A 26,762-nucleotide genomic window follows, 5' to 3' on the forward strand; every position below is an offset into this window, starting at 1 on the left:
TTGCCAAAAAGCAAATACAAAACACAACAAATACAACGTAAATGTTCGCTATTGCCTCTTTAATGCATCGATTACCGGATTAATTTTCAATGAGAGATGTAATTTAATTATGAAATTTAGCTATGAAAAAAAAAAACAATGTTATAAACTTACGCACAATTAAAACTCATGCATGTACATACATATAAAGAATATGCATATTCTATACACATGCATACATACATACATACATTCATATGTTTGAAGGCAACTACATCCAAACAGTTATGAGTGTAAGCTGCTCTTGGCCAAAAGTTGTTTACGGTTTTTTATGCTTTGGCGTTCGTTCTCAACCACCTCGGCGAATGTTTAACAATATCTAGAGAGAGAGAGAGTTATTGAGCGCGCACACTTTGAAGAGAAATTGGAAATAACATTTTATTTGGCCTTTACAAAGCGTGTGTTGGAGCATCGTCCAGTCTGTTTGAGTTGGATACCAGTAGTCATCGGATAGACTCGACGTGGAACGGTCGAACGTTGGTGTTTGTTAGTAATAGGGGGGAACGTGGCATCCACGACTGAAGTCACTATTTGTTCCTTCACTTTTTAATAAGTGTAAACATTTTCCTTGTGTTTGTATCAATAAAATATTTAAAGAATGAATTAAACCCAAGCAAATCAGTCTTAAAGCAAAGGTACGCATTCGTTCATACTAAATATTATATTAGTAGATATGTGCGTGTGAAAAAACGTACGGTAGTATTCGTAGAAAAAAGCTAAGTGAATAAGAAAATCAAAGATATTTGATGGTGGTGTTTCGGGTTCGACCAACATCACGCGAATTTTATTATAGTTAACTGCGAAACTGAAAACGGGAAAGTAACGCAATAAAGTCAATTCTCTCAAAATATATAGAGTTAAAATATGAAAAATTGTAAGAAGTTGAATTGAAAAAAGCACAAGCAGAAGGAGAAGAAGAAAAAAGTGCGAAATTTGAGTGTGCATTTGTGTGTGTGTGCGTGTAGTATTTGTGCTTTAAATATATGTATGTATGTGGACGAGTATCTATGCGCGTGTAAGTGTATGCGGAAAGTGAATAGAAGAAGAATTGTGAAAAACAGGTTTCTTAGTAGTGGCAGCGGTTGTAAGTAGAAGCAGCTAGGCAACATCAACCAAATCAACGAATTGAGAATACGAAAAGTGGAACCAACAACAACAAAACCAAATAAAACAATAAAAACCTAGTAGAATTCGCTGCAGCAGCTGAGAAAAGAAATAGCAATCGTAATAATAAAAAATTTGAGGTGAGTCAAAGTTGAAAACCAAACGCCATACAACAATCACAAGGCACGCTTTCGATATAACGGATCAGGAAGGACGTGAGAGGGTTTCATAAAAGGCAGGCAAGCTTAGTATAATCTGAACGGGAATTTACCTTATAGATTTACTGCAATAATTTCACAATATATGTAGCTGTTGCTGCCTTTTTAATTTTCTGCAGAAATTGATGATCAAGTCGACTCATTTTATTTCTTTCGGCCGCATAATGTATACATTCCAGTTATTACATGTTGTTGTTGTTTGATTAAAAGGTTTGAAGTTCTTATACGAAAGAGTTCAATCATGTGGCTTTCTGAATTAGATCTCGATTATCAGCTGTGAAGTTTTAACGAAGAAAAATCAACATTTTGACTCTTTTCGACTATTCTTCTTTCGTTTTTTGAATGTTTTTTATTTTTGTGTGAAAATATTGTTCATTGTCTATAAAGAAACATGTAAAATAAATTTCAAAATATTATACAAAAATTAGAAAAATTCCACAAACTCTTTAACACAAAACCAAGCGCATTAAATACGATTTCCAGAAGATGTTTTGGTATGCAGTTTTTATATTTTATATTATAAAGTGCAAGTTTGCAGCTGCTAAAAATCCCGTTGATGTTTTATAATTTTTCTTTCGACGGTGTTTCGCAGAACAAATGCACATCAAAGAAAAAAATTATAAGCAATAAAAATTATTAAAACTAGTCGAAATCTGGATGTGCTGTCATTTGTCGCGGGCTTTACCTATGTATGTACACTCGAACCCTTGAAAAAAAAAAAAAAATCCAAAGTAGGTGCTTTACAACATATGTAAATAATTTGACTAATTTCGCTGAGACAAATTGGCTACCATAGCTGTGTGGGTTCGTCTGTGATTAGCATTCGGTTGGTTCTAATAGTAATTGCAGCAAGCTTCTATTTAACTTTAGTCCATTGATATAATTTTTGAGAGATCTGGACAATTAACAACCTGAGAAACAAGATCAAGACTTTAAAGAGGATGCCTCTTTTAACTCCTGTCGGGTCTGTCGATAAAAAGATTTGCATAAGTATGTGGACTGGCATTATCGTAATGGAATAGACAGAATTTCTGTTAAATAAGTCTGCTTTATTTTCATAAATTGTTGGTATTGGGTCCTAACGCAGAGAATAATTCAATAGTCATTTCTTAAAAAACACACACTATCTTCCTTGGAATCTATTTCTGTTGTACTGCTGCTTGAAAAGCTTCGCTGTTGTTTCCATCAACAGGAAACATTCACTATAAAAATTGCTCACTTTCTTTCCTTTTCAGCAGAATTCGGGCGAAAAACAAAATTCGCCTTTTCATATTTATAAATTAATGTTAAATATAAACACGTATATACATTTACCCCTGCAATATCAGATCACTCCTGATCAGACATAATCAAAAAATTAAATTGGTCTGGATATCGGGACATCCCGGCATTGTCGGTAATGAACTAGCAGACCAAGCTGCCAAAGAAGTACCTCGATTTCACTCATTACCCCTAACAATGTCATTATAAAGTATATCAACCACTTCTTAAAAAATACACGCCAGGTATAACATCAAAACCGCACGATCTGTTAATTGGTATCAACGAGTTTATCGAAAGCAACATACAAACTGCTATTATTTAAAAAACGTTTAAAATTCACTTACAAGATTGGACCAAATAAAAATTTTAAGACTACGATTAGGGCACACTAAGCACAGATATGCACCTTATAGACCCGAACACCTCCCCATTATGCCCCATATGCCAGACTAACTCAACGCTATCCTCTGAACATATTCTCGAAACTTATAGTAGCAGTATATTATACCGTATGCCGTATTATCACTCCTAGTTAGGGACCATAAATATTACAATAATTATTTTTCCAAAGTTCGCCTAAGCAAATCACACGAGAAGGGAATTGCTGCATGCATAATTAGAACACCAATAACCTTGTTACACAAATTATCTGAAGCTACATTATTTTTATTAAAAAGCTCATCTATAAATTTTTTTTTACCTCTACTTTGCTTTGTCATTTCGTTACCATAGCTGTGGCTATTATGGCGAGCTGTTCCTATTTCCCCATAATATCCTTATCTCTGTAGCATGCCTAGTATACTTTTTTTTTTTCCTCCGCTAAGCTTTGACTTTTCGTTCAAAACAATTATGTCAGGTCGGTATACTTCAATTCTCCTACCTTTGGTTACTGGTCTATCCGAGTAGATTCTCACATCTCCCTCTATGATGCTTTCTGGTTCATATTATAATGTGGGGGCAATTTTTCTTCAAGCCAATACTTTTGTAGTGGGTCAAAGTGGTGATTTATTCAGAATCCAACTAGCGCTTCCGCACCATTTTGTTTCCACATTCTCGCTATCAACTTGTTTAATGGTTATTTACAGCATGAAAATATCCAGTTTGTGCGGTTTAATAACCTTATTAGATGTCTAAGTCAGACAGGTGTTCGAGATGTTTGAACAGTGGTTTGATAAGGGTTGATATTCTCTCCTTCCATAAGGCAAGGAATTCACAGATGAAATGGGAAATCGTTTCCTTTTTCTCTGCTTGTTTACAACTGTGACGGTATGTGTTATGGGGAATGCCTATTTTGGTTGCTTGTTTCCTGATAGACAGAAGCCAGTTATCACCACTGTGAGTCTCCAGGCATCTCTTTGTTTCATATTTATAAGTATTGACGTTTGTCTGTGGTTGTAGGTGGACCATAATGTTCTGCTAACTTTGCATGTTACCTGGTCTCCCCATCTGCATTCCGCGATTTGTAGATATTTTACGGAAATTACATTACTGATTGCACCCAATGCTGCAAGACTGTTATTCACGATAGATCCCTCTTTTCCCAGGTCGTCCGTTTTTTCGTTTCCTTCAATGTTCTGATGTCCCGGGGCTCAATTATCAATCAATTATAATTCTATGAGAATATATACCATCTCCAACATCATAATCCACTCTTGAAGCATCTGAGTAGACTGAAGTGTCGAAGTTGTTTAGCAAAAGCCCTTTACTCCATTCGTCCCGAAATGGAAAGAGAGTAGCAAAATTCCTATTGCATGTCAGCGTTGGGATGATGTAATCAGTACTCACCGAGGTGAACTGAGTTTGTAGCAATAAAGAAGCTCTAGATGTAAAGTTTTTATTATACATTTCTGTACTCAGTTGCTGCCAGTGTACTACAATCACCTCCCATACTTTCTACGTTTATCCTCCGTGGTAGCAACCACCTTATTCTGAATGGCTAACAGGCTTCTGCTTCACTGGAGTAGTATTTTGCACTGATTTTTTATACGTATTTGAATATAACTTGAGAAGTTATGAGGATTCCATTATGAAACCTTCAGGAATAACTGAGCAAAGTTTCAGTTATTAATTAAAATTATAACCAAAAATATATTTCTTTCCCGAAAAAATGTTGTTTCAAAGCATATTTTATCCTAAAAGATAAAAATAAAATATCAACAAGTCGAAAATAACCAAAGATACTTTACTTAAAGACTTTACACCAAAATTTTCAACATTGTGTATATCTCAAAATTGTTACAGTATTTCTATCAAAAATTAAAGAAACTGAAAGAATTGTTCTTCTCGTTTCAAGAGGCAGAAGGCCAATTAGAAGTAGACGTGGTAAAGGATCAGATAATCCCAAAGATCGTAGAACAGACTACAGATACCATTTTTGCATACTTAATATACAAGCCTCTCTATGACAAACGCAAACTGAGTTTACAGTTTCAAAATAAATTCAACATAATCCAGTTTAGAGCGAACCAAACATGAAAATAGGAGTTTTGGGGTATAAAGGCTAGTAAAATTTAACTCAGTACGACGTATAAGTCCCAAAACTGTTTTTTGTTATTAATATAAGTTGTATTCTCTAGCTTTTGCATATTTTTTAATATTGGCAGCCTCGGGTTGTAAGTTGGATGACGTGCACATATGTAAGTACCTAAAATATTTTGTAAACTTCTTAATGTATAAAGTTCAAAATTACTAGACTCTTCTTCTTCCGTGGAGATCCACTCCAGTGGGTTATTTGTGGACATAAATTTATTCATGCGTTTGATTTGCATCTTGAGAGGAAGTAGAAATAGGATATATATTGGTATATTTTCCCTACTTGCCCTTGCCTGGTATTTGATTGCTGCTAATTCTACCATCCGATAGTAGCCCTCGCTGTTTTATAGCTCGACATTGGTCCTTGAGACTTTGCTCTATCACTCTGTTACTCAGGAGAGAGTACATGTTTTGGAAAAAGACTACATTGGCTACCTATAGCCAATGATCACGTTGTTGGATCTCGGCGCCCCATAGTACCCGCTCGACCAACTTGTTCAAAGCTGTGGTCCAGCTGATGTGCTTGCGTTGTAACCTCGCATAACCTGATTTTCATCATTATGTTGTGCTATTGAGCCTACAGATAGCTGACTGTTACTTATCACTGCGGGCTCCGACTAGTGTACAGCAGCGCGTGAGGTTTGTGGCGATCCCGGCGCTCTATGGAATATACCGGAGGCATTGATTGCATTTTCGGTTGATTTTCATCTTATTTTCCTTGAATGAGTTGCAGACGCAATTAAGGATATTCGGTTTTTGCTATTTCCCACCTATCCGGTACTTCTATTGAACATTCCTACATTCGGCGGCTGCCATAACCGAATGGGTTGATGGGTGACTACCATTCGGTAGTGCCCGAGTTCGAGACCCATTGTGGGCACGAAACATCAAATTATAGAAAAGATTTTTAAAGCAGTGGCTCCTCGGTAAGCAATGACAAGCCCACGACCGAGTGCATTTCTTGAATGTAAAAACTCCCAATAAGAAACCATCTTGCCGATCGGAGGCGGCATCAAACTGTAAGCTCCTCCATTTGGGAAAAACATCGAGACGCACTCCAAAAAATAGGAGCTCGGCCAAACAACCAACAAAGGAGGTAAGTCCCAATTATACAAAGGAGTGCCTATATAAATATATTTCTGACCTAATAATGGTTGTAAATTGTCTTATTGTTTTTCAAATACATTTTTTCATTCATTTGAACCAATTTCCCCAGTAGTCTGTACAGTCGTGTTTTCAGCGCGTTTTATAAATTGTGTGTGGTTCAATGCAAAAATTTATTTTCGTCCAAGGATGTCTCAATCCCACGGTATGTGATATGGCATTCTTACTTATTTCGCGCACAATTTCGATATTTTCTGTTACAACAACTGATTTTTTACGGTCTTCCCGGAATTCGTCGCTGAGCGAAAAAATTCATTGTACCAGCTTTTACGGTACTAAAGGATAGTGCTTGCATGCCGCATAATAATTTTAGTTCATCGATTCATTCTTGTCTTATTACTCCAGGTGAATATTGTAAAAAATCACATGGAAATATTTACGGTTTAATTTCATTATTTCCCACAGATGAATTGTTAAGTCGTCTGTAGACAACACCAATATGGCTCACACATCAAAACGCTCTGAATGCGTTTATGTTAAAATGCGTCGAACTTTTCAATGAAAACTTCAAATGGCGTCTGACAGCACTAGAAGGGTCCAAGGATAGAAAAATAAAAAGGAGCCCTCGTATATATTCCTTTGTTCGCCCCTGGGTGGCCGATGGGAGACTGGAAGCTCCACACGGATTATTATTATTGTTACAAAAAACTATGTCACGGGTATAAGAGCTTTTGCGCATATGTTCGTGTGCCGCTTGGCAATGAGAAAAATGCACTTGAATTTTTTTTCCTTTACAAAGTTCTCGCAATTTTTGTGCTGGTGTTGTCAAACATGCAATCATACATACATACATAGATACATTTCTATTTAAATAGCAATTCACTTACCTTAGCGCGCGTATCATTTGGCCAGCAAACAACAGTGACTCCTAAAATTACCCTAACACATAGCTAATTACAAACTTAGCGTTGCACAATTGTTTGGAGCGTAAATTTGTTTGTTAGTATGCACGTGTGCCCGCCAATTTAACGTAAATGGCAATATTATGCGTTTCTATGTGTGTTCGGCTACCTTATTTGTTTAGTTAAAAAAGTCATAAAGAAAGCATAACAACTTGACACAAACAAACAAAAAAAAAACTAAAATTGTAAAAGTGTTAGTGGTTCACCTTCATAGTCGCGGCCAACACTGCTTGTGCTGTTGCTGTAAAACCAGCAAGGCAGAAACGTCAACCGTTTCGCTATTATAATAATACCATTTGTTGTTGTTGTCGTGTTGTGATGTTTTTTACTATTGCAAATATACAAAAGTGTAGGCCGAGTGAGTAGCAGGGGAAATAGCGGCGTTAAAGTGGAATTAATACAGGAGCGCCAACAATAGTGATTCACAAGAACAAAAACAAAAACAAAAGTAACCATAACCATAAGTAAAACAAACGCATTTGCCTAACATAGGAATTCAACACCGTCAAGTTGAAGTTAATGCAGAAGAAGAACAAGAAGCAAAAGAGGTAACACAACCAAAGCAGAAAGGGGAAACGAGAATGAGAAAAGAATCTGTTATTAAATGAAATTGATGCTGGTAATTACGGTTTCTGCTTGGTTGACGAACTGACGGACGGCTTAGTCTGTTCAAACAATTGATTATATAGTATATACACACATACATACCCATAAAGAATACATACCAACAGATAGACATAGGCATGAACACTCAATGATACGAGTATATACATACTAATACGCTTGCCAAGAGCTTGGCAATGGGTAGAAGATTTCTGGACCGTTTCTTTTTCCTATTTTTTAATTTATATTTGGATAACTAACTTACACGTACCTACTTGCTTGAAAACTAATCCAACAACGGCCAGCAGGCCATGCAAAGTCAGTTTGTCTTTCAACTTGATATCTATATAAGTAAGTATGTACATATATGTAAGTACACATAGGCGTTCTTCGGAATGTAACTGAAGCAAAAGGTGCTGAAAAGAGTAACTTACAAGTTTTTCAAAAACATTAGACTAACCGTAAGTGAGTGGGTGCATGCTTGACTTCCATTCGGCTTTTGAGTTTGTTCGAAGCTCACTTGCAAGTCATAGAATAGCGAAGACTTTTCGGTCATAAAAACGCTTCCTTTAAAAATCATATGTCGATTTGAGACGGCATGCAATTATTGATGTACCCATTTTTTTGGCCAAACGCCGCAAATGCCCTATGCTCCAGATAGGAGTTATCATTATCTCCTTTGTATCAAATAGTAGGAGAGCTAAAGTTTTTAAATAAAATTAATTTTAAATTTATAAATATTGTTTGGGCAAAAATAAATCCATTATTTTCTGGGAAGACGGTTGTAGTGAACGATATCTCGTTTTCAAAGTGATATTTCACTCTAAAAAAATTTGGTTGCTGTGTTTTGTTGGTTCCATTTAGTAGTGAGTTACGGGGTGCTAACAATGGAAGTCAACAAAGAGAAAATTCGGTACATTTTAAAGTTTTTCTTTTTTCAAAATATCTTTCACGCACGCCGCGATTCGGCGTGTATCTTCTAATCGTGTCCCAGGAAATGGCTCTTGCGGTTAGTGAACAATAATAGTGAAGAATAATAGTAATATGGCGAAATTCATCTCCGATTTGGCGTTGGTTTGTTGATTTTTCTATAAATAATCTGGCAGTCTCGACTCAAATTTCTATTATGCTCTCTGCTCTTCTCATTAATTCAACTAATCTTATCTTCTTTTTCTTAATTGGCGCTATAACCGCTTACGCGATTTTGGCCGAGTTTAACAAAGCGCGCCAGTCGTTTCTTTCTCGTGCTAACCGGCGCCAGTTGGACACACCAAGTGAAGCCAAGTCCTTCTCCACCTGATCTTCCAACGCAGAGGAGGCCGTCCTCTTCCTCTGCTACCACCAGCTGGTACCGCATCGAATACTTTCAAAGCCGGAGCGTTTGTATCCATTCGGACGACATGACCCAGCCAACGAAGCCGCTGGATCTTTATTCGCTGCGCTATGTCTATGTCGTCGTAAAGCTCATACAGCTCATCGTTCCATCGTCTGCGATATTCGCCGTTGCCAACGTGCAAAGGTCCAAAAATCTTACGCAGAATCTTTCTCTCGAACACTCCAAGCGTCGCTTCATCGGATGTTGTCATCGTCCAAGCTTCTGCGCCATACGTTAGGACGGGCATGATGAGAGTCTTGTAGAGTGTTAGTTTTGTTCGTCGAGAGAGGACTTTACTACTCAATTGCCTACTTAGTCCAAAGTAGCACTTGTTGGCAAGAGAGATTCTACGTTGGATTTCAAGGCTGACATTGTTATCGGTGTTAATGCTGGTTCCTAAATAGACGAAGTCTTTTACAACCTCGAAAGTGGGTGCCGATACGCGAGTGCGCCGACTGTTTGTTTGAAGACAGGAGGTACTTCGTTTTGTCCTCGTTCACCACCAGACCCATTCGCTTTGCCTCTTTATCCAGTTTGGAGAAGGCAGAACTAACAGCGCGGTTGTTAAGGCCGATGATGTCAATATCATCGGCATACCCCAGCAATTGTACGCTCTTATAAAAAATTGTGCCTGAGCGATTAAGTTCTGCGGCTCGTACGATGCTCTCCAACATCAGGTTAAAGAAGTCACACGACAGCGAGTCACCCTGTCTGAAACCTCGTTTGGTATCAAACGGCTCGGAGAGGTCCTTCCCAATTCTGACGGCGCTGCTGGTGTTGAGCAACGTCATCTTACATAGCCGTATTAGTTTTGCGGGGATACCAAATTCAGACATCGCGGCATACAGGTAACTCCTTTCCGTACTGTCGAATGCAGCTTTGAAGTCGACGAAAAGATGGTGTGTGTCGATTCTCCTTTCATGGGTCTTTTCCAAGATTTGGCGTATTGAGAATATTTGGTCGATGGTAGACTTTCCAGGTCTGAAGCCACACTGATAAGGTCCAATCAGTTGGTTGACGGTGGGCTTCAGTCTTTCACACAATACGCTCGCTAGAACCTTATAGGCGATATTTAGAAGACTAATCCCGCGGTAATTGGCACAAATTGCAGGATCACCCTTCTTATGGATTGGGCAGAGCACACTTAAATTCCAATCGGCAGGCATGCTTTCATCCGACCATATTTTGCATAGAAGCTGATGCATGCACCTTACCAGCTCCTCGCCGCCATGTTTGAATAGCTCACCCGGCAGCCCGTCGGCGCCCGCGTTTTGTTGTTCTTTAGCCGCGTTATCGCTATTCTCACCTCGTCATGATCGGGTAGCGGAACGACAATTCCGTCGTCAACGATTGGGGTATCGGGATCTTCACATTCTCGGTGACATGCGCAGATGTTATATAATATGGAACAACAATAGTGAAACAACATCACGCAACGCAACCCATTGAAGGAAGAAGCTCTGCCAAATAAGCAACAGAGGATGTTATACGTGCTAATTATATGTATATAAAGTATTATGTGAATCCCGTTAGTTTTAAAAGCATCCCGCGTAATCTGTGCATGATTGTTATCTTGCAGAAATAGCACTTCACGTGCGAATTTGCCCCGTTTTTTCTATGCGACTGGTTCACGTGCCTGCCCAAAGCAATCAGCGTACTATTTATTGACTGTTCATTGCTGTCCCTTAGATAAGTAGTCAAATAATAGAATTCCATCGATTGCTCAACAAATGGTAGTCATAATATTCGAAACCAACTTCAGGTCTTTGGATTTCTCTGGTTGCCCTTTCTATGTTCGTTATCGACTCCTGCTTGAGCTCCGGATCATACTAACGAATCCAGATAACATTAACGGTCGTCTCAATCATTAAAAAAAAAGTTTTAATTTTTTTTTTATTCTTTGCTAATCTGTAGTTGTCTTCTATCTGCCAAAATTAAATTTTTCGTTGTGCTTTTTTTTCTCTGAATACTGCTATGAGTCGACGAGTGCGGGCATCGTTTTTAAAGTATCTCTTTCTTGTTGAAATGACTGAGTCCAATTTTGTTTATTTGTTTTTTTTTTTCACTTTATATGGGGTTCAAAATCCTCAATTTCTCAAAAAAAAATTTTTCAGCGTATTTCTTTTTTCCGTTGGTATGGTCTTATTGCTTGTTCCAGGGAAATCTTTTAATGAGCTAAATAAAAAAAAGAGGTTTTAATTATACTCACAATGAGTTGCGCAATAAGTATTGTCAGTAACGAGATTATAAGTAATCACTAAGTGCTTTGGATCATGGCGTGATTAGCTGCCCCTCGTTTGTATGCGCATTTAAGCCTTTTTCTGCGAATCCCTACAGTAACCTATTTGAAAGAGGTCCGAGATAGATGCGCACTTTGATGCTTTCTGCCACTTCAATAATTACTTGCAAGAATATATTTTCACCTTGCCATTACTTCTTATTGTTTTGGCAACAGTTTCTACTTATCAACTTACATTGTATGTGTCAACACTGTATTCATCCTTCAATTGCCGTTTTATTAATTAATAATTCAAATAAAATTTTAGATGCGACAGAAAATCAATGAATGTTAATATATATAATATACCTTCTTTTTATAGTAACACAATGTGTATGTATGTTTGTTTGCGCCGAGCAGTAGACTCCATCACATCCTCTCACTCCAACTCTTCTATTCTTATAAGGCTTGCAATTTCTTTTCGCCACTTTTTGTCTACCAGATGCGACGAGTACAATAATGGAATAGGCAAGTGCTATAAGAAATCAGTAAAATTTATTACTTTCAAAGAATTTTATGAGCATTTTATAGTCGACTCCCCCATTACAGCAAACAAATTCGCCTACAACAATGTAAATGGCTGTTTTACGTTTAAGAGCGGCAGCAGTGGTAGCAGCACCAGTCGTCAGTATGCGAGGAGCCATTTTATATTCAGTGTTTAACTATGATAAAAAGGTTTAATAATGGTTGGGCAGGAAAAAAAAGTGTCCATTGAGCGTCGGTATGCTACTAAAACACACTTATATACAAATACATACGTACATCCACACTATATACATACATATATACAAATACAGGAGCATGCCAGCAAGCCAGCGATGAGGGCAAAAAGTAGTGAAAAGCATACTGAATAATAATATTATTACTGCAATCCTTTACCTCTTGCCACTTTTCCAAGCATAAAATAGTTTTTCTTTGCTTAATTTGTGTGTCTATAGACTGGTGCTAATAAATGAAGTTGTAAACATTTACATCGTTTGCACATTTTCATACATACATATATGAGTATACTCGCACTATAATAGCAAGTATGTATGTATGTGTATATGTTATTCTGCAGTAAAAATGTGCTAGCGAGCTACTATGTAATTCCCCACTAAACATTTCGTGACTATCTCCGAACTAGTGCAAACGAATAGAGAGTGACACAGTTCGTGCTGAGTTTTGCGCTTACAGACCTGCATCTATACAACTCATGTTATGACTGTCAAAGTCGAAAAGTAAAGCCATACACAGAATCATTCTTCTCGTATATGCGGGCAGATAAATAGCTGATAGATTGAATAATTTGATGCAATTCGAGACATGGTGAAGAATGATGAGATGTTTTGAATTGAAGATGCATAAGAACTTGTGTTATGTTATAAATTCGGCCGTCGTAGCCAAATGGATTTATTTGTGGCGAAACGCTTTGTAGGAATGAAACACCAAATGATAGGACAAGTTTTTCTAATAGCGGTCGTCGCTGGGCAAGCAATGTCTAACTTTCGAATGTATCTCTGCCGCGAAAAAGTTCTTTATAAAAACCAAGAGCTCTCACGGTCAAAATAACATATTATTAAAAAACAGTTTATGGATCACCCTGTATATACATAAGTACATATGAATATACATATGTATATAAGTTATTAAATTCATGAATACACATTCGTGCTAAAAAATAAACTATATAAATAACTCAATTTTGATGCATAGTAAAAAATTGTAATACTAAAAATTTTCTAAGAATTAAACCGAGAACATCTTGCATATCACGCCAATAGCATAGCTCTTCGCCTATTCCGATCGCCGTACCAACGCGAGCTAACTTATTGTTTTCATATGGTATTTTTCCATCGCCATGAGCTGAGTAAATGCCAGTTCAAATGTGTTTCAAAGTATTGCATGGGCTGACTCAGCCACTTCGTAGGCTATCAGAAGTAGGCAGCTGGAATCATTAGGGGTGCATAGGGCGCGAATCAGTACCGTCCTTTTACGTCCTGCGTTAGTTCCTTCGTTTGTTGCAAGGTATGTATGCACCACAAATACCAACATACACGTAATTCAAGTTAATATCATAATGTGTGAGCATAAAGTAGATTTTTCGCATTTTTGTCAAGTTATTTCTAGGTGTGCAAAAGAATTTTGCAACTCTAGTTGCCCGTTGAATTATTGGCAGGAATTTCTTATAGCTATAAAAGTATTTTTATTTTTTAAGGAAAGCTTAGTCTCTATAAGCAAAATCGATTGAATAGATGAGCGTAGACTATTAATAGTATTATCCTATTCATCATTTTTTCATTTATTCCTTTAATTTTTTAATATTTTGTAGCTAGGATAACGAGTAATGAAGCTACGTACAGGAAGGTCTGATTCCTCAGTAAAAAAGTAATAAAGATTTTCCTGGTTGCCACGAGACAATTTCAGATATTTATCAGGTTCTGTGATGGTTCCTACAACTTTTTTTTTTTTTTTTTGAAGTGAAAACTTCTTTAGAATCGTTGGGAGTGATTTGGGAAAAAGTGAAACGAAAAAAGCGACCAACTTGGCTACGAAGCGTTATATTATATGTTGATATAAACGTAGCGACGAACTAAATAAAAATAACTTTTATTTTTTCTTGTGATTCGAACCAAGGATTTTGGATCGGAAGCTCACATTGCTAGTCGCTCGGCTACCGCGTCATGCTGTAGGTGCTGGCCTAAAAGTTATTTAGTTACGAAGCGTTATATTATATGTTGATATAAACGTAGCGACGAACTAAATAACTTTTAGGCCAGCACCGACAGCATGGCGCGGTAGCTGAGCGACTATCAATGTGAGCTTCCGATCCAAAATCCTTGGTTCGAATCACAAGAAAAAAACTTTTTTTAAACAGATATTTTATTTTATTTTATGATATGTTTATGAGGAGCTTTTTTTCATGGCAGAAATACACTCGGTGTTTTGCCATTGCCTGCTGAGGGGTGAGCGCTATTAGAAAAATAGTTTTCCTTAATTTTGGTGTTTTCATCGAGATTCGAACTGACCGAGAGAGAACTGTGAATTCTGAATAGTAGTCACGCACCAACCCATTCGGCTACGGCGTTTGTTTAATTTTACTGATGCAAAAATGAGGAAAAATATATGAATAAAGTTTGCTTACTGTTTACACATTTTCCAAAGGTGACGGAGAACCAAAAAAAAAGTCGATTTTCAAACAAATACGAGTGCATATGTGTAATTGTGTTAGAGTTTCGGTCACGCCCCAGCAAAACCTGCGTGCATATGTGTTTGTAACATTCAAAAAAATGTAATTGTGTTAGAGTTTCGGTCACGCAGGTTTTGCTGGGGACGCTCATAATAGCAACCGCGTGTGTATTTTTATATTCGTAAATATTTTCATTTTTAAATATTTACCGCAATTATGCCGAAAAACAATGCAGAAAAGTGTCGGGAATATCGACAGAAAAAAAATCAATAAATAGCATCACGGAATTCATTCACGAAAATTTAATAAAGTATACACCAGAAGTATCGCGGATACTTAGAAAAGATTACGATAAAGTTCCAATGATTTTAAGTGGCGATTTTAACGTAAATTTTGCATTGGACACAGCGGTTCCTTCAATTAACTTTCTCAATACAACATTCAATTTAAAAATGTGTAACAATCGCACTGAATCGACAACACGATCAAAAACAACAATTGACGCGGTATTTCAAAGATATGTTGACAACATCGAAACCAAAGCATTTGTATCATATTTTAGCTATCATAAGCCACTCGTATCATTTGTTGAAATTGAAAACATTGAGGATGAATAATAATAAAATGAAGAAAATAAAATATGAACTTTATAGCAATATTATAATGAACCTATAATTATCCCGCCCCTAATGCTGCTTTCGTCTCATTCTCTCTCAGTTTGTCTTACGGAAGGTTTCACTTCTATCCTGTCTAACCGTTAGACTGGTATTTTTTTTTTTTTAAATGGAAATACTTTATTTGCAATCTATCTTAGAATACAGATATTCAGCAAAAGAGATCTTATTACCTAATGACAGCATAGTATTTACACTGGTGCAAAACTACATAGAAAACTATAGAATTTTTTCTTTTTACAATTCTTATGCATATTTTATGTTATTAGATTTAATTTTTACTCGAAAATTGTATAACTTACTTCATGTATAAATCTAACCTTGTTTTCTAGACTAAGTTGAGATTTGCCACCAAGTAGCCAGTACATTCTTTTGGTTTTATTTTTAAGCTGTTGATGCTTAGTTTAATATGATTTTTCCATGTGAGGCGTCGATCAAGATGCATTCCCAAGTACTTCACTGTGTCGCTAGTAGGAATTTGATGACCATTTAAATACACTGGAGGACTTTTCATGATTAATATTAATTTTCCATTTATTGAGCCAAGTTTCCAAAGTGTGTAAGTGATTTTGTAGCAGGGAGGAGACCTCTGCAGGGGACTCACTAGATGCGATGAAGGCTGTATCATCAGCAAAAGTCGCCACTTCTACCTTTTCTGTTGTCCGCATGTCGTAAGTAAATATCGTATACAAGACTGGGCCAAAAACGCTACCCTGAGGCACACCTGCGTTGATATTATATATTTCAGATGACGCATCTTGGTGCTTTACATAAAAGTGCCTGTCGCTTAGATAAGATTTAAGCACTAAGTAAAAATGTGCTGGTAAAAGTTTTTCAATTTTAAAGAGTAGTCCCATATGCCAAACTCTGTCGAATGCTTGTTATACGTCAAGAAAGGTTGCAGAACAGTATTCTTTTCTTTCAATCGCATCTGTAATAACATTCACAATTCTGTGGCATTGTTCTGGTGTGCCATTGTTCCTACAACTGTCAAACCAAATGTGACACCACAAACCAGTTATAAAACCAAATTCTCTAAGCAAAGGAGTATTTTTTTTTTGCAACGCAATGTAAAAACTGGTTTCGGGTATGATTAGTAATGTGTTTTGAAAGGTGACTGTATTGATCGGCAGGAGACTTGCTAGGGTAGTTTTTTCAGATCATTGCCTTTTCATTTCACAAAGGGTGCCTGCCAATACGAAAAACTCTGCAAATGGATACCTACAGTATGTAGAAGAAATGGAAATTTTTTGTTTTCAGTTTAATCGAAAGAACAATTAATAGGATGAGGAATATTGCGTTACCTCTGCAAAAAAACAAAAATCATACGAGCCTTCTAAAGAACAACACATACGATGGATACTATACAGAGGTGTGACCAATATCACAGCGTCAAGCGGCTTTCAACGATTTTGAAACAATCAGTTGATTTGCTTACGTCATCGGGCTTGTGATGGCGGTTTGATTAGGAATAAAACGGGATTATGTTTTTGATATCCGAAAAAAACTCGCTATGTTACTGCCCTGCCGTCTCAACAACGACTGATTGGAGGAATGTGTGTATTCGTGTTAACCGAGCGGGCAGAATTCTGCTGCCAAGTCCCCGCTGACGTGACAGCCGAAGTTACGTCCACAACTTTGCTTCGGATAGCCAAATCTGGTAATTTATCATCCTTGAGACACAAGAAACCAAGCATGGTGTGCATAGCATAGACCGGAACGACACGAGTTAATATTCACCCAAGTACTGTCACTCCAGCAGCATATACCAAACATTTATGGGGAATGTTTACGCTGTTACAACAATAGCACAGTATAGTATGGGTTAATGGGAGTAGCGAATTAAAATGAGTCATAGGCAAAACTATCTGATTGTTTTAAAATCGGTACAAGTTTCTGAGAATAAAGGAATATTTTATTATATGAGGAAAGCTTGGAGTAAAAACTGGAAGTAAAGTGAACACTGCCAAATGAACCAGTAGTAAAAATAAAGGATAAAATTATACCATAAATGATGGAATGCTGATAGCAAATACCCACTAAAAGAGTGAAAAGCCGCTGTGACCATAGGTTTGCTAGTACAAATATCGGCACAAAATCAATCCCCCTAATTATAATTTTGCAGTCATATCTAGACAGCTGCAGTACTTAAACAGACATGTAATGAAATCCATAAAGGTCAAGATAAAGATTTCCATCACTTAAAGTCATTTATTTTTATTTAGTAAAAATTATTTAGTAAAAAAATTACTCAAAAACAAAATTATTATAGTATATTGCCACGAATTATCACGTTGTAAAAATTTCATTTCATTTGTTATCTTTTTTTATGTTTTTTTTTGTGCTTTCTACAACAAAAATATGCCCCAAAATATGCAGAAAATTCAGAAAAATTTTACAAATAAAAAATCATCAAAATTGCCAACATTTATTCAAAATCTTTAGAAAAATTCCGGGTATACGGATATACTATATACATAGGTATATTACGTATATTTATATATAATTGATGCTGACACCATTGTAAGATGTTTGGGTGAGCTTCTACTCTTATTTGTGGTATGCGTCTTGATGTTATTACATAAATGAAGCGACGTACAGTTTTGCGCCGTTTCCGAACGACAGATGGTGTTTTTATGAAGGAGTTTTTCAAGCTAGAAATAGGAGGTTTGCTGTTGCCTGCCGAGAGTTGACTGCTATTACGCCACACCTTTTCGACCATATTGTGCTTTATGCCCACTCTGACTTTCAAACACGGGCCCTGCCAAATGATAGTCTTACATCAACCCATTCAGCTGCGGCGGCCGCCCTTATTTTTCATAACATGACAGAAAAATATTACGAGACCACAGGGAATAAATTTTTCTGTCATTATGTTGCTCTGTGTAATTTCTAGTGAAAAGGAGGAAAAAGCTTCACCAACTTTAAATATTTCAAAAGCTTATATTTGGTGAATATTAAGGAAAATCTGGATGCGTCATATTTTTCTTGCAAGCACCGGATTACGCTAATCTTAAATTAAAGAACAAATGAGAAATTTGTGTTTTGAATGAAACAAATGGGGTTATCAGAAAATTCTAGCCGATAGTCTGGTCTAATAAATACAAATCTACGTAATCTTCCTTCAAAACATCTCCTTTTAGTCAGAGGTTTCGGTAACAACTGGATGCTGCCTAATGATGATACGCGGAAAGTTAATGGGCTTCCTATTGTACAATTTTTGTCGAAAGCTATAAAAAGGGAAGGATAAAAAATAAAGTAAAATATTTTGAGTGATGTATTATTACTTTGACCTTGACTTGCTTGTTTGTTTATATACTGCGGCTGTCTAGTTCACAAGTGTTAAATATGATTCACGTACGATGCCATTTGCCAAAATTATAAATCTTCCAATAGGGTCCTTAATTTTGCCCCAGCTTGTACATGCAACGAATCTAAACTCGTCGGACAATCACAACATTTAATGTTTCATTAAGCGAACTAATCGGTGGAACTTTACAAAAAGGTAGAGAAAGAGGTGAAATAGAGTGGCAGTACAATGTGCCATCTTGAGCTTAAGTGTGCTTTCATGTGGCACGCCAGGTACTTCAACCTGACCTAACCGAAAACTGGAAAGCGAAATTTTCTGGCCGCGAATAATATAGGGCACATTATGCATAATATAACATATTAGCTATAATATATATATTAGCCGTATGCTTATATGTACATCTGCATGGGTATGTATAATTTTATGCATAAGTTATCACTATTTCTAAAAAAGTTCATTCTAACCAAATAATTAAATATGAATTGAGGGCAGCAGCAAGCGGCAAGTGGCCATCTTAGGAAAGAAATCACGAATACTCGTGTGTTCATGAGATCATCTGCTCTTTGTCTTCAACTTATTGGCTTCTTCTACCTTTTTAAAATTGAATTCTTAAAAAACGCTTTTAACGAATGTTCACTCTTGTCCTATATACATACATATGTATGTACACATATATGTACATATATTTCTCGATAGTAAAAATAATAAGTGGAAAATGAAGAAATGAACATACACACATACATTTATGTATACATATATACTTAAGTATGCTTTGGATGTATTTTTATGACTTCTTTTTTCTCATTTTATTTCAATCCCATATCGGCTTTATGGAGTTGTCTTCTATTCATTGCGGATGCTTACTAAATTCGTGAAGTTATTGCAAAATAAACGCCATTAGATACAATTTTTATTGCATAGGTATATACAAGCAATTGAGTAAGTAGCAGAATTAATTATTAGCCGCAAAAAATCGTGTATTTTATTTAGACAAATTATATGTGTGTGTGATTTGTACTTAACGGGTTTACGTAATGAAAAATTACATTTGAATGAATACACTCAGAAAAAAAGTCACGTAAATTTATCAAAATTCAAACAGTGTTTTTGACGATCGTGCATGAGTGGCATATTAATTTTTTGAAAAAAAAAAAAAATAATATAAATAAATTAAGTCTATCAAGTTAAAGCTACCTTTTTCAAAAAAAAAAAGGTGCAAGATGCAAAAATATTGTATACATAAATAAGTAAACGTAATGTGCCATAATAAATTCACAGCTAAAAAGCTGCACTTAACGTCCTAATTATTATAAAAAATCCAATGATTCTTAACCTCTCAGCCAACAATCCCAAAAGGCGCTGTTTATTTGACGTATAAATAATATAATTTTTGTTTTCGTGCTGTGCCAGGAAAAGCATAAGTTCATTAAACATCTATGTACATTTAAAATGTTCTACGGAAAAAAGTTACCAGCTGAATGTAAATTTAGATGCATACCATCGGCCATCTCAATAGATGAAGGTAGAAGAAAACTTTCTAATGTCTCAATCACTGCTTACAAATACGAAAGTGTGGCAAATTTCAACTACTAGAGTGTGTTAATAAGCAACAATAACGATATAAGTGACTCCATCAAAGAGAGACTGATGGCCTATAATCGTGCGTAATACGCTAGTATACTCGTACATAAAATTTCTCAGACCAAAATCTCTCTCTAAAAGATGTACTTACATATGACACTGAGATTTGGTCCAAAACTCTGGCAGAAGAAGAAAGACTTTGGATTTTTGATGTTTGGTCACATACTAGATGACAGCGGCGTTTACCGGATACTGTATACAGTCTACGGCACCCGAAGTGTAATCAACTTCAGACCGCTGACAGTCCAGAGTATTGTTTATAAGCGCGCGGAAGCATTTTGCAGAGAGTAAACGCGAAAAAGAAAATCAGTAATGGATTTCAAATGTAATAGCGTGATTGCATTATATTGTATTTGGCTGGAAAAATGCAACCAACAATTGTTCGTGAGCTCGAGCATCTTAAGTCACCTTTCTGGTCCAGAGACGTGAAAATTTAAGGCGTTGAAAATTGAATAAAAACAATCGATATCAATTGAAAATCGTTCTTATTCATTAGATCAATTTTATTTACAAAAAAAAATATTTTTTTCAATGACAATATTATTTAATAAACAGAACACACATGCCATTGGGCTGCTCAGGTACGTCTGAAAAAAAAATTCGGTCGATTATACATCAGGAGATTTGTCGCTATGGTGGGTAGCAGATTTACAAAGAAAAAAAAAATCTAGATATTTTATCTGTTTATAGCAAAAACATAACAAAAAAAAGGAGTTTTTTCACGTACTCGCTCTTAAAAAAATTGAAAAATTGATTATAAAATTATAATTCTGCTACCCACGAGAGTCTCCTCAATAATATAATAAAAATTCAAATCAATCGGTTCAGTACTTTTTGAGAAATTACCAACGCAAACTCGGAAAAAATAGTCGAGAAAAACACGGTTAAAACTTCAAGTGCCACGGCGTCGTACTCCAAACCGGTCTCGTTTTAAAGAACTGTAACGTCTAAACTACAACGAATTTCAATATAAAAATTTGCAAGTATATTTTTGAAAGTATAAACTATCATAACGTGAAAAAAATCGATTTTTTCGAAATTCTAAACCAGAAAGGTGACTTAAAGTAAATAAAGTTTTAGTTTATCGCACCGTTACTCGTTAAAATGATACTGATAGCATCGCGGAACGTCATGGAAAATGGTTGGTGAAATGGTTCAAATAGTGAAGAAGTGACTTGAGCGAAATCCCCGACGAAGTGCTAATCAAATGGCGAAAGAACTGAAAATATCTGACAGTAGCATCCGCCGCATACTGAATAATGATCTCAAAGTCAAGCCTTACAAGATCCAAAAGGCGCATGATCTTACACCTAAGCAGCAACAAGTCAGAATTGAGAGAGCGAAGGAGTTGCTTCGCTTGGCCGAAAGCGGTTAATTTCCGAACGTTGTGTTTTCTGACGAGAAAATTTTTCAAATTGAGCAATTCGTAAACTCCCAAAACGATAGGCTAATTTTGCCGATCGTTCTTACGAGAATTTGAGTAACCGCAGATGGGCGCTCTCCAATCGTTTTCATCGAGCCTGGCGTCAAGATAAATGCGATATATTATCGGGAGAATATTCTGGAGGTTGCACTGAAGCCGTGGGTAGACAAACATTTCGGTGGCAGACCATGGACGTTTCAACAGGACTCGGCACCGTCACGCAAAGCTCGAGTGAACCAATAATGGCTAAAAAACAACGTTCCGAACTTCATAACGTCGATATAATGGTTTTCAAATTCACCAGACGTGAATCCGATGGATTATTCTCTTTGGGCCATTTCGGAGAGCAAAGTCCGAACTAAAAGATTCACCAGTCTCGGGCAGCTTGCGATTCGTTTCTGGACCATCTCAAGGCCATAGTCAAGGCCAAAGTTGGTCATATCGAGCAAAAGTAAATTGAATCTTAATTTTGTATTATTTTTACACATTTTTTACTTTGTATTGAATAAAAGTAATTTTCCAAACTAAATTTATGGCCTTTTTAATTGGTAAAAGAAATCGCGACCTTAGAAAAAAAAAATAGATTACAATGTAATCAGCGCAAAATGCAAAGGCAGACCTAAGCGGGCATGGCTAAAAAACATCACCGAAGACCTGAAGAAGCTTAACCGATTTAAAAGGAACAAAATCGTTGAGGAAGCAAAAGCTCACCCCGAACTATAATTCTGAGTGATGATGATGTCCATTGTTAATCATTTATTGAGATAATACAATATCGTTTTCTTAACGGTGAAAAACGAGATCCATATATCAAAAGCGCTGGAATAAGAGTTAAAACATAAGGATCACAAATGCTTCATTAAATTTGTTAATTTTTTTTACATGGTTTTAAATAGGAGGCCTAAGGTGCTCTGATATTCGAGAAGAAACAGTAAAATTAACATACCCCAGAAGAAATGGGTTTAAAACACAGTGAGCAGTTTAATAATATATGTATTTTATTCCTAGTATTTTTCTACGACTAACAGGAGTGGGAAAATGTATGAGTTTTAGAAGATTATTTTAAGTGGAAGAGCTTATAGCCGTAGCTGAATGGGTTGGTACGTGACTGCCATTACGGTTTGAATACCCGGGCATGAGACACCAAATGACAGGAAAAGTTTTTTCTAATAGCGATCGCCCCTCGGCATGCTTTTTTAGTAACATGTGGATAATTGAATTCTTTTGACGATCGCCTTATAAGTGCAAGATCATTTCTAGCTTTATTACAAATATCATTAATATGAAGATTATATATTATATTAAGTCAATAAAATTATCAACTGATTATCAACAACCGCTTGACTTACGCCGACGACTTACGCCTACTTTTATTAAAAGGGATTATTAAAGTCACCTTCTATGCTGAAGGAAAGATTCTTTGCTCGAATGCACGAATGGAAGAAATTTGTTTTATTTGTAGGCTGGTAGAAAAAGAAACACGGCGGGAGGAACTCAGACGAGGTACCCACAAAATGCGAGAGTTGAGAATTTGTTAATCTTAGAAGTTCCCTTGAGCGTCCCGGTTCTAAACGCGACCAGAAGGGTCTCGCGACCTTGCAAGTTAGTGAGCTTGCTCGGTGCTCGTTTAGTTGACGCGAAACCCGCCAAGGGGTTGCCAATCCTCTAATTTCACGAGAAAACCATCTCAAAGGAGCCCAGCATAGCTAGCATACCCGCGCGTAATGTCTCTGTGCACATATACCCAGATAATGCCGGCGAAATATAGTATAAGCCAGTCATACTCTAACCAGTTTCGAGTGCACCATTATTGAGCCCAGGGCCCTAATTGCCGTTTAGCTGTCGGAGTAGATACTTACTTCCTTGATAATTTCTGACTACCTTGAAAGTTTCTGACGATACATGAATGCCGACACTCTTGATCTTATTGTAGCACGTGCAGTGAGCATTCTAGCAGCGATACCCTTAGATACCACATTTTACATTGCGTTAGGTATTACAGCCCTACTGATTCCAATAAACAATAAAGCTGCATTGTACATATACAAGTAGTTAGAGATATTCAGTCTTCCCTCTGATATTACCTTGCGATTATTTTTAGATTTCTACACCGTCTTTTAAAGGGTTTGTTTTATATTTGTATGCAGTGTATCTAAAGAAAAGCAAGGCATTTCGTATATGACTTGTGTTGTAATAATTTTTGCTTGATGGCGATTCGCCGGGAGTTTTGTTGCCAGTGTAAAAACGGCAACAGTCCCTTGTTTTCAGCAGAAAATGGGAAGCTGGTAAGAATTCCGGCAGCCAACTGAGCTAAACTTACCATACATGGAACTCACGCACATCATTATACAAAATCTAACATTAGCCAGCAGACTATTAAATAGCCATATTATCTTTCATAAATAACCCTAATTGGCGAGGAGTTAAGTTATCCAACAATGAAATGAAACTTTCGGAAACTTTTCATATTAGGTGCTTAGTAGAACTAATTAACTTGCATACTCGCACTTCGAAGCGCATACACTCACCGCCATTACGACTAGCTGTTGGATGGTCAGAGTAATGCAAAACAGAACCAAAAACAAAAACAAAACAAAATAGAAATATAAAAGTAAAAAAAATAATAATAATAAGTAGAAAAATGCATAAGTATAAGTAATAACTGTCACATTGCAACAATTAATTCATTACAGCCAACTATAATTGCCAAGCCTTAGCCAACCAACTACCACTTCATGGACACTATGTACTTCAATTCAATGACAGAAAAAGAGTTACGTATAGATGAGTGTACACACACATACATACATGCATCCACATACACATACGTGCATGCATATATTGCACGAGATACGGAACGAGTGTGTGCCCCTATCTATAATGAATCTAAGTACGATTGTATGTTGTTGGTTAGCCACTCGTGAAGCGTAGATAGATGCGTAATTCCCGTATAATTGAGTACAAGAATAACCAAACGTATCCAACGAATACACAATTCCGCACAAAAACAGCTTGCAGCCACAAAAGCATACTCGTACAAGTACAAATAAGCATAGAATCGCAGAGTTGATGTGCTGCTGGTGTTGCTGCTGCCGATGCTGGAGCAGAAATTGGCACTAGCGGGACGGAGTACGTACGTAACACTAGAATAGTATGGTGGCGCAGCTGATATAGAGAAACTTACCTAACAAGTTTGCATCTAACAATCAAAACAAAAAACCATCACCAAATCACCGTGCCAACCAAACAGCTAACAAAACGAACAACTAAGCAAGCAGTTAGATGGTCTGTCAGTCAGACAATCGTATGTGCATAAGTATATCTATATAGACAGTCTGACAGACAGATAAAACCCGCAATAATACGTTAGGCAAAAGGACCAAAAACAAGCCAAACATGAACATGCAGCAGGAATGCATAAAGAATAGAACTACTAATAAGTGCATACATACATATATTATATATGTACGTATGCTTAGAATTTTGTGTATGTACATTTGTATGCATCTGAAGGTGTCTCTAGGTGTAACTATGTTGTATATCCATTCGCGTAGAACGAACGAAATACGCACACACACAAAATAAATAACTAGAAAAAAACAAAAACCGCTAGAAGAAGAAGAAGAGAAGGAAGGATAAGAAACCAACTCACCAACGACTCCCAAACACATAACAGTGAAAAACAAGTACCACAAAAGCAATAGACAAAAAATATATTATCCAACCTGTGAGTGCTTCTCAATAAAAACGCTAACTACTTCGCTATGTATCCGCTGTTTTCTCAGCTGGAGCACGACTTTTGGAGCATCGAACATGGAGCGTAAAGCCAAAAAGAGCGCGAACGCAGTATTGTACACGCGAAAGCATGCGCAGTATCATACTGGTTACACGATTCATACTTACACACATATACACATACGAGTATAATGCATAGACTCCAAATATTTAGTTAGATTGGTTTGGTGGGTTGGACGGTTGATTTTAAGGTTGTTGGGCGAGTTGGTGGTTGCTGTAAAGTTAAAACTACATACGTACTAGGCATGTGAGTCCCAAAATCCCATCTATTAATCCCGGGATATCGAAAAAATTTATATATCGAATTGAAAAAGGTAAACACTGATTTATTATAATATATTAAAAACTTTGCAATTTCCTAGAAACTTGATTTAATTTGAAGAAAGTGAATGAAATAAGCAACGTCGAACGTTTTTTATTTTCTAATGAATCCTTAAAATATCCATATATGGGATGAAATACGATTTTGTAAAATGTCGTCCTTGACTACACCAAAAAAAAAACTTTAAACCTTGCGATTTACAAAATTTATTTCGAAGATTTCTTAAGAAACGGGTCAAACATTTCGCTTGGATATGACGTACAATTTACGTCTTTAACAGATTACATTTGAAAAGTTTAATACTTTCATTATAAATATTTTGAAGTCTGAGTCATTTCCTGAAGAATATTTAAAAGAAGGTGCTCATAGCGTCACTAATGTAAATGTAAACGAAACAGAAAGTTTTAAAGAAAAGTTACCTAATTTATTAAATCAATATATGCAAATCAATAAAGCGAAAAATTGATAATTTAGTTGTTCGACTGGTAAAAAAAGTTAAAATAATTTTCAATGTTTTATGAGGATTTTTTGACTTCAGTCGACAAATGTTGGGGCCGAAAGAAGTTTGTCAGCAGCATGTTTGAAGGCAGAACAGATTCAGGCCAAGATTAGAATACTTCACTTTAAAAGCTTTGCTTACAGATTCTTATAACATTGACAGACGATGGCGTTTATCGGGAATAACGACTTCATTCGGAATTATCTATGGAATTAAGTGCAAGTAATTCGGATCAACTACTAGACTTGATTCCCATAATTTAAGCAGAGTAGGGGAAGTTTCGAGGGGAGCACTGCTGATAATAACACTTAATATCTAATGTGAATGAAAAATAACCCAACTTTTAAACAGAAGAACAAGGAAAACTGTAAACAATGCTAGTTTGCACTAACACTTTCGAAATTACATTAATTGTTTTGATATTTCGGATCAGTTTGAGTAATAGAAATTT

The 26,762-nt window shown here is 36.4% G+C and overlaps 1 protein-coding gene across 2 annotated transcripts in view; it reads left to right on the top strand.

Annotated features, from left to right (window-relative positions):
- Window positions 1-687: 687 nt before the first annotated feature.
- The window catches only part of LOC129252921 (disintegrin and metalloproteinase domain-containing protein 10), a 164,981-nt gene continuing 138,906 nt past the window's right edge, over window positions 688-26,762 (top strand). Inside the window, exon 1 of one of the 2 annotated variants that reach the window (XM_054891092.1) lies at window positions 688-1,283. The gene's annotated coding sequence lies outside the window, so the exon portion shown is untranslated. The remainder of the gene's footprint in view (window positions 1,284-26,762) is intronic. The other variant, XM_054891091.1, reaches the window with a different exon arrangement.

The sequence above is a fragment of the Anastrepha obliqua genome, chromosome 1, assembly GCF_027943255.1.
Source record: "Anastrepha obliqua isolate idAnaObli1 chromosome 1, idAnaObli1_1.0, whole genome shotgun sequence".
In the NCBI taxonomy this organism is placed as follows: Eukaryota; Metazoa; Arthropoda; class Insecta; order Diptera; family Tephritidae; genus Anastrepha; species Anastrepha obliqua.